This window comes from Triturus cristatus, chromosome 8 (genome assembly GCF_964204655.1).
Source record: "Triturus cristatus chromosome 8, aTriCri1.1, whole genome shotgun sequence".
NCBI lineage: Eukaryota > Metazoa > Chordata > Amphibia > Caudata > Salamandridae > Triturus > Triturus cristatus.
In genome coordinates this window covers 1,408,448,952-1,408,466,780 of record NC_140591.1, presented here as the reverse complement: position 1 = coordinate 1,408,466,780, position 17,829 = coordinate 1,408,448,952, and the positions used below count along the sequence as shown (strand labels likewise).

Below are 17,829 nucleotides of genomic sequence, written 5' to 3'. Positions count from 1 at the left end.
ATATCCAAGTGGCATTGGATCTAATGCACTTGTAATATGGCGAATGAGATATTCATCATGTGTGTGGTGAAGTAACCCCTCTGCTGAACTCTAAATCAGGCCCATAGTTTGAGAACCAGCAGGGGAACCGGCCCCAAAGTCTTTAAGAGAGCCAAACCCGCATTTGCTCTTTTTAATTAGTAATGGTCAGTCTACCCTTGAGTACAATGTAAAAATGAAGATGCTCTGCCGAACAATACAGTAATTGATAATCAATATGCAATCTTGTTGCACCAAGCCGACTCCATATGTACATGCTTATACTTACAGGTAGCCTCAGGTAGGCTGAAAGTGTTGATCGTTGCTCGTATCACTAACTTGTCCTATTGGAGGCATCCTCTAGTTTTGATTTCTTCTGATGCCCATCGCAAACCCCTACAGGCCAATATCTGCCATTGTGTGAGTGAAGGAACTCCCCTGACATTCTGTCCTTCTCTAGCCTGCCCACTGTCTCATTCTGTGCAGGGTCTCAGTGAGGGTGGCAATGAACCTTAAACAAGAAAGTGATATATATATTTTTTTTATTTATTTAAACGTTAGTAAAGCACAGCATTCACCCAGCTTGGCGCTATCAAATTGTCACTCCGAGGCTTCTCTAGGGAATTGCAGATGGGGAGCTGTGTTATGCTTCGGCTAAGTTGGAAAAAGTCATGTCTTTAGGTTTCTGCTAAAGCTGTGCAGATTTGTGTGTGTTCTCAGGGTAATTGGTAGCTTATTCCAGATTTGTGCGGCCTTCACTTGAAAGGATCTCCCAGCAATCCTTGTCTTTTTAAAACTAGGCACACAGACCAGGCTGGCTGAAGACGATCTTGGGGACCGCGAGGATTTATAATAACAGAATGTATTTTGTATATAAATGACCCATTGCTGTGCTGCCCCATTGGAGCAACAGCCCCATTGCTTGCTTGGCTGTCTCCCCAGTCTGAGCATGGCATCAAGGCCTCTCACACCATCTTTTATCCAATCAGGTTTGAAGACTGGGAGCAGGGCCATCACAAAAAGGGTCAGAGCAGGCATTGGGCACCAAGACCTGTGTTATTTCTAAAGCATGCCTGCTCTATTTCTTAATTATGTGGGAGTTAAGAGGGTCTATCACTAGATGGGGCTAGATAACTGATGGCGAGCTTTCTCTTTTACCCGAGGGCATATTTTATTTTATATTTACAACTAAAGAACCCAAAGAGACCAAGTATCTAGCTTTCTAGTGGATATGGCTTGTATTTTCAGTTCAACTTAATAAAAGTGCATCATCTACAAAGAGATCAACTGGGTCTTTAGTATTTCCTTTTTCAGAGACTTCAAGGTCAGTCTCAGTTATCTACAACATCATTTAAATATAGGCTGAATACAACTGGAGCCAGACACACCCTTATTGGACTCCTTTATTGATCTCAAAACTATCACTGCATTCGCCTTTGAGACCGTAGTGAACTCTGGGAGTATTGCATGTCATGTCTTTTTAACTATGGTGGATTTGAAGCAAATCATATAAAGGCAGACTACGTGGACAATTGTTCCTTTCCATGCCCTGGAACCAGCTTGTACATCTGTCGAAAATTGTTACCATTTGTCCATCCTTACAGCTGATTTAAATAGACCTTCTAGAATATTTTGCCAGCCCCATCTAATAATGAGATAGGCCTAATATTAGGCAAATCTTTACTTGCTTAAAAGACCTTGGTTAATATGCGTTATCAGCACAATAAAGATCTATAGGTACAAGGTCAGTACCAGCAGCTTTGTTTGCTGTCATACCCAGTAATGACGTTTTACCTACGTAATCAATCTAAACAAAGGATGGGCTGTTCAATCAGAGCTCTCAGTCTTGGCTAGTTCTCTTTATTTTAGTGATAGTACCCACCCCAGCCTATAAGTTCCTCTCCTTTGCTCCAGTATGATATTCTTAACTGTTAGCTCCACCTAAACTGGCATAAGTGATTATTTCCCAAAACTTCTTTTAATCTTTCTTTGTAGCTGCTTCTTTTTGATCAATCCATAATATCTGCTAGACCTTCAACATTTTTCCCTTCCGTAGATTTAATGACTTGTTTCTAATCCACTGGAAGTGCCATTCGTTTAGTAAGTTTATATGGTGACGTACTAATGCAGTCAAAACACTGTAATGTTTCCCGGCTCTCTAAGTCACAACAATGTTAGTCATCACTTTTTGGCTTTGAATGGTTTGCATTGATGGGGAAGGACCAGAATGAATTTATTTTTGAAAGCATAGACTGGAATGAACCCAAGGCTAAATCTTCCTCTTAACCAGTTGTGGCTAGGATCAAGTCAGCCAACACAGAAATAATGACAGTTTATTATTTTACTTCCTTATGATACGTATGTGTAGTTCCACCATATAGCTTTCCTATTATTGGTGGGAATAGCCTCAAAGTAATACTCAAACCAGCTCATTTCCATAGCTGCTCTCAGGGCATTACTATTAAGTATGGAGCTTGTCACTAATAGATCATAGTCACTCTCCACTCTTTTAATGATTGCCAAAGAAAACCTAACGTCCATGCCTCTGCATTAATCAGGAAATAGTTGTTATGGATGGCACTAGAGCCACAACTAAATGTATCATGTGCTGGTGAGTCAGATGTAGTAAAGCAGTGGTTCTCAACCTTTTGGCTTCTTGAAACCCCCACTTAGTCTTTACTGGAACTCTGGAACACCCACTGAATCGTTGTTGGAATCCGTGGACTCCCCACTTAGTCATTACTGGAAACCGAGGACCCTGGCCTAAGCATTGTCGATGATTTTAACCGCAAAACAATACACAAAAAGTGCTGAAAAAAGCATAAATGAAACAAATACACAAATGATGACACATTTTATTTAATTCGCAAACACATATGAATAATAAACATCAAAATGTAAAATTTAATTGAAAGGCTGTAACTTTTCTAAATTGAATTGAGGCCACTCATCGTCCATGCTATATTCTGTTTGATGCACCTGCACTGCTCCCACGAATCAATCTGAGGATGCTGATTTAAATTTTAGCCTCCAATTTCAAATTCCTTAGTTATAGCAGCAAGTGAGAGTATTGTAATCAAAATCCTCTGCATTTGTCCTTCCTTTTGATTTGAAGTGATGGGTTCTGCAAGTCATCTGTTTGTACACTCTAATTAATAATATTGGATTTCAATCCACCTTTGGAAAAGTTTTGGTAAATTGCAGTCATTGGAAAATAGTATTTTCCCTCAACAACTACACAGTCTTTCCCCTAGGCGATTTCAGCCTTAATGTCACTGTCACAATTGAACAACCACTGGTCCAAGAGAGTAAGAACACTCCACGTCATTTCTCCTTCTCCATATCCAATAACGAATTTCCAACTATTGGATCTTTCCCAGTTCTTTCCCCCATCTGCTGGACCTCAGATACCTGAAAGTTAATGAATTAGGTGTCAATCAATCAATTACAGTTAGTTCTAAAAACTCAAAAGTGTGGGTGCCTTCCATGTTGCTGCCCTGTGTACTGTTGGAGGGGGGAGGCTGGGTGGACAGGGGATACGGAGATTGGGTGAGAATTTGTCATTTTAATACCTAAGCTTGTTGTTATGATACATGCTGCTTAACGTCACTTCGATTCTCTTTAATTTCCTATATAACAAAGAGCTTCTAAACAAAAAAATGTTTGAGAGCCTTTATCCTTTGTATATGTCGACTTTTTTCAACTTTGACTCAAAGTAGTCCTCAAGGCAAGTGGGAAAGTGCTTGATGAAGAAACCTGTCTATTGGTTTAATTGATAAGCTTCTCCTACGAGTTGAGAAATATGACCGCAATGATGTGTACTTAAAGTGATGCTGCTTTAGAATAAATAGCCAAGCAATTCTCACTGTTTTTCACAATTCACAGATCTCAGTTCACTACTCCCACGCCCACTCACGTTTGCATAGTAGTCCAGCAAATCCATCAAATAGCTCCAAGAGTAGTTAAAAGCCATTGAAGGCATGTACGACCATCCCTTGGACCACCTAGAGCCTGCTTGGACCTGAATAGGGTCAGCATATGGAACACTACCAGTAAACTTTAGCCAGGCTCCGCTGTAACACAGTAAGACAGTACAATGTGGTGATATTGCAGTTTAAAGAGAGTAATTTGTCATTACTTAAGTGGTTGGGGTTTAAGTGCTACCTGAGGTCACCCCTATCAGCTCCCACAGGTAGTGCACAAAATAGCAAAATGAACTACTCCTCCCCCCCCCCCCAGCCAAAGAGCTCAGGGACCAAGATACCTAAGCAGTGTTCTGGTCTCCACCTTCCAACTGCATGGTAAACATATGCATGCAACACTGTCCAACTCTCCGATGTTCAGACTTGTTCAGAAGATCAGCCATAGTTTGCTACCACTGGTTCAGTCCCGCCCAGTGCTTAATTTGACAATGCAGGTCTTTCTCCGTTGGTGTCTATGAGCCTGTATACCTCATTGCCTCATCTGGGAACCAATTACCCCCTTCTACGATTTCAAACTCAGGGTAATAGGACAGGGTATTGATGTGAACTATAAAATCAAAACTCAGCAATGCAGAAAAAGAACAATAAATCATTGTCTAGACAGTGTTCCATCTTTAAAAGGAAAAGTGTTGTTATTGCTCCTTCACACTGATTAAAAGATTCTGGGGATACCTATAAGACACTTCCTTACACACTCAGATCAAAACGGCTTTATACCAGGTAGAAGCACATTATGGCAGATTTGTAATCAATCCCTGACGGAGGGCACAGTACCAGCGTGCTGGAAGCAGGCATCAGTAACGCCGCTGTTAAAGAAGGCGACACTAGACCCAGCATGCATGAAGAATTATAGGCCAATCTCATTATTACCCTTCCCAATAAAAATTCTGGAACGAGTGGTTAGTAAGACACTCTCCCAGTTTCTAGAAAGCAACTACGTTCTAGACCGGGCACAATTTGGATTCCGTCCAGGCCATGGTACGGAGTCGGCCCTGGTGACCGTTATGGATGACCTGCGAATGCGAGCAGACAGGGGACAGTTGGCCGTTTTGGTCCTTCTCGACCTGTCTGCCGCATTCGATACGGTGAACCATGGGATCCTTTTGTCCAGACTGGAAGAGGTGGGAGTGACGGGCACTGCCCTCAAGTGGTTTCACTCATACCTATCTAACAGACAACAGGCGATTGCTCTTCCTTCCTTCCGCTCAAACTTTTCCAACATACCGCAAGGTGTCCCACAGGGATCGGCAATAAGTCCCATCCTTTTTAATATATATATGATCCCCCTACCTACAATTATAAGATCTCATAATGTCAATTTAGTCAACTACGCAGATGATACTCAGCTTATCCTGTCTTTAGAAGGCGAGCACTCAGTCTCCGTAACAGATTTCCACGCGTGCCTGCAGGGTATAGCAACTTGGCTTAGGGAGAATTCCCTCCAATTTAACTGTGAAAAGACTGAGATCTTATATTGTGCAACAGGAAGAATCCCCCCCTGCTTCCATATAATTTTTGGCCAACCATGGCTGGCACACCAATGACTCCCAGTACTGCTGTACGTAACCTGGGTGTTATGTTCGATAACAAACTGACGTTAGAGAAACACGTCAATAAGACAGTTGGGAGCTGCTTCAGCCCGATAAGAGCTCTCCGAAAATTTTTCCTGATGTTCTCATTGGAGGCAAGGACACTGATAGTCCGAATCACCATTCTCGGTAGATTGGACTACTGTAATGCTCTGCTTCTGATCTCTCCACAGTATTTGATTGAGAGATTGCAGAGAATACAGACAATGGCTGCAAAGCTAACTCTGGGACGACCACGCCGTTCCTCTACCTCGCAGGCACTTTCGGATCTACATTGGTTGCCAGTCCTCCAGATAATCCAATTTAAAGCCCTCTGCCTATTGTTTAAAGCTCTACATGGACAAGGGCCTAAATCTCTGCAGGAAAGATTCAGGTGGTATGCTCCCCCTCGGCTGCTTCACTCTTCCTCATCAAATTTGGTAAGGGTACAGAGAGTCAGGAAAGTTAAATCAGGAGGCCGGGCCTTTTGCATAGCAGCCCCCCGACTCTGGAACACACTCCCACTGGATATCAAACAGATAGACAATCTGACGCAGTTCAGAAAAAAGATCAAAACCTGGCTATATCCTCGGGCCCTCCACCAAGCCTCCTGCTAATTCCGTCTGGCAGGGGCTCCTTTTTCACCCAGTACACACTCTAACTTAGCGCCAGGTTACCCGTAGGGTGTCAGTAGCGCTGTATAAGCAACTATAATAATAATAATAATAATAATTTTTAAACCTGCAACGCCTATTTAAGATCATGGACTGGACGAAGTGGCATAAAGTCCATCATTGGACAGCATCACTTGATATTGAAAAAGCCTTTGATACTTTGAGTTGGCCATGCCTTTTTTCTGGACTTATTAAGATGGGAGTGGGGCCAGGGTTCTCGGAAGTGGGTGTCCCTGCTCTACAAAGACCCAATGGCATGGGTATAGACAGGTACCGATCTTTCAGAACCATTTGCAGGTTAAAAGGGAACCAGACAGGGTTGCCACCCACGCCCATATTATTTGTACTAGTGATGGAGCCGTTGGCATCCCTCATGCGAGATAAATGCCCTGATTGGGACATCACCATTGGCTGGCAAACCCATAATGTCTCATTATATGCTGACCACGCTCTGATTTACTTGCGGGCAAGTGATACCAATGTCCCCTTGTTGGTGGACCTCCTAGATGAGTTTGCAGATGTCTCAAGTCTCTGGGTCAACTTTGACAAGTTCTCCATGCTCCCACTGCTAAAATTATCAGGCAAACCAGTGTCCTTACTGCCATCCACCCATCTCCCCTGGAGCACAGACACAATAAAATAATAAAATATTTGGACTGAGCTGCTGCTATCTCCCATAGGGAGGATTACGATTTCTAAAATGTTACTACCACCCAAACTGCTATACCACTTTTCTACCATACCGGATGCACCCACCTCCTTGTTCTTCAGAGAGTTATAGGGGTTACTTACGACCCTGATCTGGGGAACTGGATGGCCCAGAGTGGCGCTGGAGAAATGATATGCCCAGATAGAGGTAGAAAGACTAGGGCCCCCAATTGCTAGTTATATTTTGCTGCTGCCCAGTTACCATAGTTTACGCTTTGGCTAGCAGACACAAGTAAGCCTGTGCAAGATAGATGAATTAACAGACACTACACTTCCGTATAGTCTCATGTATGGATGAACAGTGTTGGGGGAAACAGCTGTACTTGATGATTCTCTGCTGGTGAGACTGAACAGATATCATCATACAGAAACATTACCACTGTTATGCTGCTGACTAATGGGTGTCTCATGCATGTGAGGCATGCACTCAGGGGAACCATCCGCTCAGTCTGTAGAATCTCCCTGGCTCTAGCGGAGAATATATGTGTCACTATCATGTTCTGTCGTATTTCTTTTGTTAACAGGATTGCAAGAGGAATGGTAACTTGAAATATGCCCTTATGGGGGTCTCAAAGAATTGTAGGGGAAAACGAAGTACCCCAAAGACCTACCAAAGTGGGCAACTTACTTGGTACATCCAACCTGTTCCTGTTACCTGTGTGGTGACAAGTGATTATATGCTCACCAATAGGGTCTAACCCTAAATGCACATACATGGTTCAGATGCAACATGTAAAGCTTTTCACAGTCGACAAGGTTATGCCACAAGGCTTTGTCATGACATTTACAATGTAACATGAGCAGCCTAGTGCCTTTATCATCACATTTAAAAGTGAATAGAGTTGGCTGTAACATGAACATAAACGGGTTTGCCTAGAAAGGCACATCAAATATTTTCGGCAGACCCAAAGTATACATTGATATGAACATAAAATCTCCATGAAATGCTAAGCATTTATTGTGGCCGGACCTAAAAAGCTGCCTCTGCACCAAATCCCCTCCTTTTGAATTTGTCAGAGAAGTCTCAATGGAAAAAACCTTCCTACTTTATTTATCACATAGGTCACAATGTAAAACTCCTTCCTATTGTATCTGAGAGAAGGTTTTCACAATATAAAATTCCTTGTTATCAAATTTGTCATAGATTTCATAATGTAAAACATATTCCCAGCACATTTATCAGAGGATTCACAGTGAGAGCCCCGTCCTATAGTTTTTGGCAAGGTGTTCAGAATATAAAACCATTTCCGATTGTATTTGTCAGAGTTCACTATGTAAAGCCCCTTCCTATTGTGTTTGAGAAATCGAGCTCAGGTGAACCCAAGGCAGTAAGAGGTTACTGGCACCAATGTTCTCAAAGGGGGCTGTTAGACCTGGCATAGTTTCCCTGACTTCTTTCCTTCAGGCCTCCTGTTTTGCTGACATTGTTTTTGCTGTCTTTAGGACTCTGGACACTTTACATCTGCTAACCAGTGCAAAAGTGCATGTGATCTCTGCTTAAAACACGGTAGCATTGACTTATCCACCATTAGCACTTTAAATGTACTTATAAGTTCTTTTGTAAAGTGCACTACGTGTGGCCAGGACCTGTAAAATTATATGCTACTAGTGGGCCTGTAACAGTGATTTTGCCACCCACTTAAGTAGCCCTTTAAACATATCACATGCCTGCAATTGCTGAGCCTGTGGGTGCAGTTTTAAACTGCCATGTAGACCTGGCAAGTTAACCTTCTTGCCAGGCCCAAACCTTCCATTAATACATAGAAGACACCCCTAAGGAAGGCCCTGGAAAGCCCAAGGGCAGGGTGTATTGTATTTAAAAAATAGGACATGATGCAACACTTCTCCAAGACTAGGCACTCTTGAATGGTTCCCCCCAGACTACGAGCTCTGCAGCTGTTTGAAGACTCCCTGGAGCCTTTCTCTAGGGATCCAAAACCGGAATCCCCAGATCGACTCACCTGAAACAGACATGTGTTTTTACCCCCTGAACTCCTGCCTCCTTCCCCCTTAGGGAAGTCTCCTCTGTTTGCTTCTCCTCATCTGTTCTTTTCTCTTTGTTTCTTTTCTGTTTTATTCTTACAGCATAAGATGCTTCCTTTAAATGGTGGGAATGTCTTACCTATGATAAGGCTAAGCATAACGTGTCCCTAACGAATGTATGGCTGTGTTAACGATATGTCTACTCACAAGACAATCGGACTATGGAATAGCTGTTGATCCCCAGTTCTCTCCAAATGTACTCCCTCAGAGTTGGGACTACTGTTTCACTGAATGAGATCTGGGAGGGTACCACGCATTGTTTTTTCTCTAAGTTACCACAAGTTGTAGGGGAGGGATTGATACTCTTTTACACAGTCTGGCCTGCATTTCTTGTGGGTTGATTCCCTTCTGATGTTTTGAGGGGAAGCTTGGTCTATGTTATTATTTTGCCGCTTCTCTTACTTGGACACGTGTCCTCAATTTGCTTGGCCTTTTGTTTCTGGTATATTTTCAATAAAAAAGTCTTTACAACAAAAAAAAAATTGAACATATATTTTTAAGTTTTACATGTCCTGGTTGTAAAAAACTCCTAAATAGATTTTTCTTTACTGCAAAACCTATCTTCCCCCATAGAATAACATTGGGATTACCTTATTACATTTTACAAGTAAAATTTCCAATTGGGAAGAGACTGAATCCCCAAGTTTGGTGTCCCTGGAATCACAATTTAAAATCACAACTTATGGTGAAGTCAAATTTTAAATTGAAATTCTGAAAATGCCACTTTTAGAAAGTTGTCATTTTTTTACTTTAGCCATTTGGTGCATTCTGCCTGTCTCTGAATACACGTCTGTGGTTTGGTGACAGCTGGGCTTTGTGCATTCTCTCTAGACAACCACACACAAAGTGAACATAGGTGTGGCTGATGGGCCATCCACTTCCTAATGGGCCATCCTGGGCAGGATGGGAGGTAGGAACTGACACTTAAGCCTGAGCAGGCTGTGTCCTATCCCTACACAAAGGGCTGAATATAACCCTGTGGTGATTCCGGGGCCAGGGCAGGAAGGGTAAGGACCCTATGCACTTAAAAGGCCTCTCTGTGAAGCCTCCTCAAATTCAAATGCACAGCTGGGTATAAGTACTGGACCTCTAACACCACCAACTCTGTACATTCTGGACCTGTGGATACTCTGCCATGAAGGACTGCTTTGCTGCTACAAGGACTGCCTTCCTGCTGGACTGCTACTCTAGTGGACTTCTGCTCTGCTGACCTGCTGCCTGCTGCTCTCTTGTCTGTGAGTGAGAAGGACCGGACCTGCATCTCTCACCCCAGAACGGAAGTGTCTCAAAGGACTTGTGTGCTTGACTCCTGCTCTGAAGTCTCGGGGGCATAAAAGACTTCCACTCACCCTGCTAGAACACCTGGACTCAGCCATCAGTGAGTCTTGCCCTGCCAAGTGGTGCCAATCCAGTTCTGGGCCCTTGGAAGTGGGTATAAAGTGTTGATGGAGCATTGATGCCAATGCTCTTCTTGAACCTGCGCTTCTCCATCGACATTGATGCATTGCCACTGCTGCGAGGATCGAGGGCATCGGATTGCCGGTACGACATAGCACCTCAATTCCTGATGCGTTTCAGACTTTGCGTGGCTCGGAGCTGACATGTTTCCTATATCCAGAGGATCGACGCCGATGCACCGCCTCCTTTGCTCCTCAGCATCTCATCCTCTGTCGACACAGCTGCAAATAAGGGTACTGTTTCAGCAGCCCAAGGTTGGTCCCTGTATCCGACCTGCACTCCACCACGGTCAGACTGAACTTTTAGATTTACCCAGTCCAGTGTGACCAGATAGCCCCAGTTGGTGCTTTGTTTTTAAGCACTACATTTCAGTTTATTCTTTAGAAATTATTAACTCTGGTTGTACTTATTGGATTTTTGTTGTTTTGGTCTTTGTTTGTTTAATAAAGTACGTTCTGTTTTTCTAACCAGGTGTGCCATCTTTTTGTTTAGTGTTTTCACTGTTATATTGTTTGAAGTGCTGCACAAACACTTTATAAATTCCCTCTTCAGTTAAGCCTGTCTGCTGGTACCAAGCTTCCAGAGGCTGAGCACAGGTTTAATTTAGGGTGTGTATCTGACTTACTCTGAATAGGATTGAGATTCCTGCTTGGACAGGGTGCTACCTCTGCCAGCCAGAAACCCTGTGCCTCTGTACCCCTGACTCTCAGACCGGAGGCCAAGTGCCTTTAATAGCACGTTTCTCTAAGGGTAACAAGGTAGAGTTGTACAGGCCTGACTCGGGGACGTGTTAAGGAACACAGCAGTGCACAACATTAATGTTCAATAAATCAGTGTCCTTTGCATTCCACTTTAAAAAGGGAAAGTAATTTGATGCGCACTCAACTAAATATAATAATCAAAATTAAAAATATTTGCAATAATTCAGTTGACATTACACATTGGAACCCCCTCCTAGCTGGTACTTTCTAACCAGGGTGCAAATCATGTCATTCAGTATGTAAAATGAGAGGCCTATTGCCTTTGTCACCACATTTAATAATCAGTAAATCAAGCCTCTTGGCCGTAACATGAATATAGACATGGCCATGTAATTTCTGCCTAGATAGCCCTTACACAAAAACAAAACCCCAGCTCTCCTGCCACCCCGAAAACATATATGCACTGAGCCCAAAGGTTCACTGATCTACTTTGGGCACAGTGCGTATATGTTTTCGGAGTGACAGGAGAGTGAGGTTTTGTTGTATATTGACTTAGTGTGGAGAGTGTCCCATTGTTCTCCTTTTCTCCGCTCGAGCTCCTGTTTTGTCTTATTCCTGGAGAGCCCACTCAAACAATTTCTGCAAACCCAAAGTATTATTTGACATGAACATTATCTCCCCATCTGGAGCCACCCAACTTTTACTGGGGTCAGAGTGAAAAGGAGTATTTGTACTCACCCATTCTATTTTTCAGAGCATTCACAATGTAAAACCCCTTCCTATTGAATTTTACAAAGGGTATTACAGCATAAACCCAATTGCTGTTCACAATGAACAACCCACTCCTTTTGTATTTATCAAATCGTTCAAAATGTAAAGCCCCTTCCTATTGTGTTTGCTGTGGAGTTGTTAATGTAATACCCCTTCCTATTGCAGTTGTCATAGAATTTGCAAAGTAAAACACCTTACTATTGCGTTTGTCAGAGTTCATGATGTAAACACCACTTCCCGTTGCATTTGATAGAGGGGCCAAATGTAAAGCCCCTGTCTATAGACCACGGGGTTACACAATTCAAAGTCCCTTCTACTGTATTTTACCTGGCTTCTGCATTAGCAAATACTTGTCAACACACCATGATACAGTGCAATAACAAACCACCCATATGGCATTTTGGCATTAACATGTGCTTTTTACAATAAATAATTCAAGCCATATGCCTTTGTTAAATCTTTGCATAATAAGCAAATCTGACCTACAGCATCTGACATAACTTCTCCTAATGTACCCATGAGGCCTACAGCCCTGTTACAGTAACCAAGTGAGGTCTACCTTATTGACCAGAATATGTGCAATACAAGCACTCGTTCTCGTGGAAGCACACAACTTCTGCCCAATGAACTCCAGTGGGGAGTAAGATCAACATGTGAGTGGTGCCACATTCCCTCTGCCATTAGTGCTTCTAAAAGCACTTTTACTATTGCTCACAAAACAGTGATGCAGCTACACCTGCATCGTCAAAACAGACCTTCAAATAAACATTAGGATGAGCTGGTGGGAACTATTTTGATTGACTTGATTTTATGTGGTTTTAATATATGTAAAGAATGACTGGTAACCAACAAGTGGCTTGATGGGGCTGAGCAACCAATGATAGAAACCAGGAGTTACAAGAAACCAAACAGGAAGAACTAAAAGCCAGCTCAGCTGAATTTAGCAAAAGAGGGTCTTTCAAGACTTTGTAAGGACCAGATGGTTGTTGATTTTTCCAAAGAGGCAGCTTGTTTTCAAAGCTTGTGGGCTAAATATCTAAAAGTGCAAACACGGGAGCACTCCCCTTTAATCTGAGAAATGCAAAGAAATAGGAGGTTTTCAGATTTTAGTGATCTGCCTTGGGTGTACTCTCAAATGTCTCGCAGCCATATACCTATGAATGGACCAATAACAGAGATGTACATTTAATAATTGTTTTCAACTGTCAGCCAATGCAAGTCACAGCAAGCTTTAGAGACAGAGCCCTAGTTGCAAAGATGTACACCATACTTACAGCTGCACAGTTGCAAGCAAGTATCTGAGCAGACCACGGTACAAACTATTACAGTAATGCAGTTCTGAAATTATGCACAAGGCAGCTGTGAAGGCAGGACAGCAGTTTGGTTGCAATGGAGGGGGACTCTGCCTGCTGACCATCTGAGCAGGATTTAGCTCCCCGCTATGTGTCTCAACTTATTTCATCTTATGTTTCAGGAGATGGTCCTCAAGTTCCGTCACTCATGACAGAACTGTTTGTGACAAGGGAGAATAAGATTCTACTGTTTTTCTGCTCTCTAGTTCATTTACAGAGGGAATAGGGGGTCTATTTACTGGCCACGCGGATTATTGTATGCGTTTACACCAATTCCTCTAATTTCCTGAGCTCTCAGAAAGATTCAGAATGACCAAGATCAGATTTTGTTGGTGGTCCTGTGTTGATCCGAGACTCCTGGTTCCAAATTTTGTCTCTGTTCTTAATCAGCCCCCTGTTCTTGTGGAGACATCCCTAAAACAACTTCAGTTGGGGGTTTGAAGCATTCAGAGGAGGTCTTTATATGCTCTGGGGTGTTCTTCACACGTACCTCAATTCATCCAGCAATGTCCGTGTCCTGAAACACTGAAAATTCACTCCAGGAATTGGCAAAAATTTTAAAGTGGATTTTTTTTTCAAATGACATCAGTCTGCTACTTGTGAATTAATCCGAATTCTCGATTTTCGTAGAGATGGCTTTTTACTAGGTTTTCCGGTCTGTCCACAAAGGTGATATTTATGCCAATTTTGTCACAGCGTCAGATAGGTGAAATTGGAACCTTGCTTTGTGACCAGCCTCTTTAATATTTTCTTGGGGGCATATTGGTCCTTCATCCATCCCCTTCTTTTCTTTCCAAAATTCTTTGCTTTTCAACCTTGATAAAAACCCTTCAGACACAGGGTTGTCAACTAGTGTGTGAAATGCTATTAAACAATCACATATATGATCCACCGATTCAGAGACATTTGAAATACATGTGCAACCATATTCACGTACAGTTGTTCAAGCTGCCCATATGTTCGCTAACTCTGTTAAAACGCAATCGATTTTGCAGATCCTCCGTTCATTAGGTCTCCAACTGGTCGATGAGAATGGCAAAAAAACGAGTAGCCTTGGAAATGTCTCTTGGCAGCCTCGTGCGTAAAGTTGGAGGGGGCGTGATTTGGAGTCATGCAAGACGTAAGCATGATAAACGGATCCATTCTTTGTTTAGTCCTGCATAGTCTCTATTATCACAACCAAAGAATTTTCCAATTTGATCAGCTGTGTGACTGCATGTGGAAAGCTCTCCAGAAGGGAGTTCGACACAGAAAGAGAAGATTGATTCATGATTGTTATTATAGGGACACGTCACACTCATCACATCTCATGAAGTTACTGCAGTTATCGATTTCACAAGCCAGTCTATAAAAATGATCCGCATATTGAATGGCGGGTTTCAAACTCCATTGGTCCGATAGGTTAGATTCTGGCTTGTGAGCCCAAGAAAGTATGTTGTAGCGATAGCGTTATCATGATGGAAATGCTCCTGTCTTTGCAATCCATGTTTAAGGGGTACCATACGCTCCCCTTCAACACGAAGAAATGTGTATATTTTGTCTATGCGGTTCCAACAATGTCTGTCGGTAACGATGGAGCATTTGGCCAAGCCGCAGGGTGGGTGGTATCTTCATCCTGCTGCCCCTACTCTCCAGGCACAGCCACATGATGAGCCCCTGAGACAAAATTGCACCAAGGGCACTAGAAGTAGGGCTGTGGCAGGTACTGCAGCACCCCCAGACCACTTGGAGACATTTTCGAAGGAGAGCGGGAGCTAAACACCGCATTAAACTGTTTGCGCTTGTAGCCTTGTGTGATAAACGAAATTCTAAGGGTAGGCACGATTAAGCAAGAGTGATGGTGCCCACTGAAGACTACTACTTGTACTTTTTCATGTGCATCTCATGTTTAAATAAAATGTTCCATACCCTGAGGTTTTGACACTTGCCAGGAGCAGTTAAATGATGAAATCAGAAACCATTTGACAAACCTGTCCTACTATCCACTGATGTGCAAAACATGTCCTATCCACCCTACTAAAGATTTGAAATCTTTAAATGAATATATTCAACATTTCAAGCACTAATAACGATTCCCACCTCTTAATGTTCAAATGTGATGGCAGCAAATAGTTTGAGTAGTGTGAATACAGAAATTAGGCACATTCGGCCTACTTCGTGGAAAAAGTAGTACATTTGCATCCACACTGTCACCTAGGCACAGTTTCTGATTTTTTAACTTTTGGGAATTCGCTTACTTTCCTAGTAGTATGCCTTGAAAGTTGTGCCAGGCACCGGTTTGCAAGCCTTTTGAGGGGATGATGCCATGTAACATCTGCACTTGGTTCCTAAGTCAGCGTCTGTAATTCTGCATAGTGTAGGGTTACACACAGGGAGAATATAGTGTACTATGCCAGGACACACTGTCTCCTTTTTTTCACTCCACAGGAAAACATTTTTTCCTATTGAAGAATCCCTCCCTCCAAACCCCAAACACCTCTGTGGGTGTTAAGTTTCCCTCCTCATTCTGAAGGGGAATACATTTCTGGTCCTTTCGAAGTGGGAAAAGGTTGCATTTCACTCCTGAATGCTTCTGAAAGTGCATGTATGTGAGCATTCGCAACCTTAGATGGCCAACCATGCCATCTAACACCCACTTCCCACACCTTCTTTGTAATATACTGAGGTTAATGTCTCCTCACTTATGATGGAGAAATCCACCGTAGTAAATCAATTGAGACGATAGAAATCCTATTGTGAATTTCTTACAGGCATCAATGGAGATATTTTTGGCCATAAACATTTTACGGTTTAAGCCCAAAAATACATTTGTGAATTGAGCCCAATAACTGCAGTAGTGACACAATCTCAGACCCACAAATGACTATGTTGTATGACATCATAGTCTAATGTGATGCCATGCTGTGTTGACCGACTTTTATCTCTGGTACTTTTGCTCAGCTTAAAGTATTGTTGGGCCTGCATGGAAGATTCATGAACCCACCAAGCCAGCCATTACCTGGCAAGCAGTTGTAAAAGCAGGTTCAGTCAGGTATGACACACAAGTATAGTTAAGTGCATGACAATTTCCCAAACACATACATAGTATGTTACAAAGTGCAGGCTGTGAGAATCGTTCCCATAAATGAAAGAAAGATGTCTTTAGTTGAAAAACTTTCACAATGCGTACACTAACGTAGTCGGTAAAACCATCAATAGTGCATAGTGCACGCCGGAGGCCTTTTTAAAAGTCTTGTGGTTGTAAATATCATCATGAATGGACCTGCTCCTACCTGTACTGAGATCATGCCTGGGCGTAGTTCGCAGGGTTCCCGGTCGCAAGCGGGGAAAAAACTCCGCTGCACATCGCAAGCTGAGTTTTCTGCACTCTGCAAGCTCCACAGAGTGCAGAAAACTCCGCGAACAGAGCGAAGTTCTACGCGCAGGCCTAACTGAGATCTGTGATTCTTTAAGAATTAGACCCTTACCACAATCCTCCACTTTAGGAGCTCAAGGTAAAAAACAAATTAGAATTGTCGCTGTAATATTTAGGTATGTCATCTGTGGTGTTCGTCTGTTTCTCTGTGTGAGGATGTGTGGGGCCAGTGCAGCTTGCCATACCATCAATTACACTCAGTTGTTGGTTTGGATCTGTTTCTGATGCTCTCGCCCTGACCTGCTGACTAACTCCTTTAACATAGCGCTCTACCAATCAAGGGCTGTTTGTTCGATGCCCGAGTTGTTCATGGGAGGACTTCAATAGTTTACGTAACACATTAAATACAGATGTAGTAGCTACGAACAATTGAAATGTGTTTTTACTTCGTATCTTAAATGTGGTTAGGAAGGTTTGAGAAGCCACGTTTAAAAATATGCTGTTTACAGCGGCGCTTGGTTACACAACAGTATCCTTAAATACACAGCAATTGCACAGCACAAGCTTATCATACCTGACTTAGATTTGATTTTGTGAGGTGATGGAGGGTCAGAGTGCTCCCTTGGTTGGCAAGGGAAAGACTGAGAGCATTTCTTACAAGGAAAAGTGGCCTGAAACTCTTGCATTTGCAGGTACCAACCCTGCCGAGGAGCAACCACAGGAGGGCCTAGCCTGGTGACTGTTCTACAATGTCAGGGCTGCCTGACACAATCTCTATTGCGTTTGTGTGTGTTGGACTATGTGGTATTATATGATACTTACTGCTAAGACAAGTTTCAGCTGAGGCTGTATAATCGAAAAAAAATAACTCCAGCAAGACTGCTGTTAACAAGGTTGAGCGACTGTCCGTTCTGGTGCGGCCAGCACTCTGGGTAGTAATTAGGAGTCATCGCCCACACCTGCGGCAAATAATTATACACTCAATTATCCACCGTGCAGTTATGGGTGTGACTCACAGGTGAGGGCGCATAACACAGGGCCGGCGCTTTACAGCTACGTCAGGTAGGTATGGGCAGTAAACCCATTAGCTCCTGCCTTACTCCTGCGACTTCCTCTACCCAACACAAACAAGCATTTGCAAAGTAATAGGTCTCACATGTTGTTTAGAGTTAGAGCTATTGGCGTTGTAATAGAAATG

At 42.8% G+C, this 17,829-nt stretch overlaps 1 protein-coding gene across 4 annotated transcripts in view; it reads left to right on the top strand.

The window, feature by feature from the left end:
- LOC146805832 (N-acetylated-alpha-linked acidic dipeptidase 2-like) overlaps positions 1-17,829 on the top strand; it is a 768,743-nt gene that overhangs the window by 561,388 nt on the left and 189,526 nt on the right. The window lies entirely within an intron of this gene.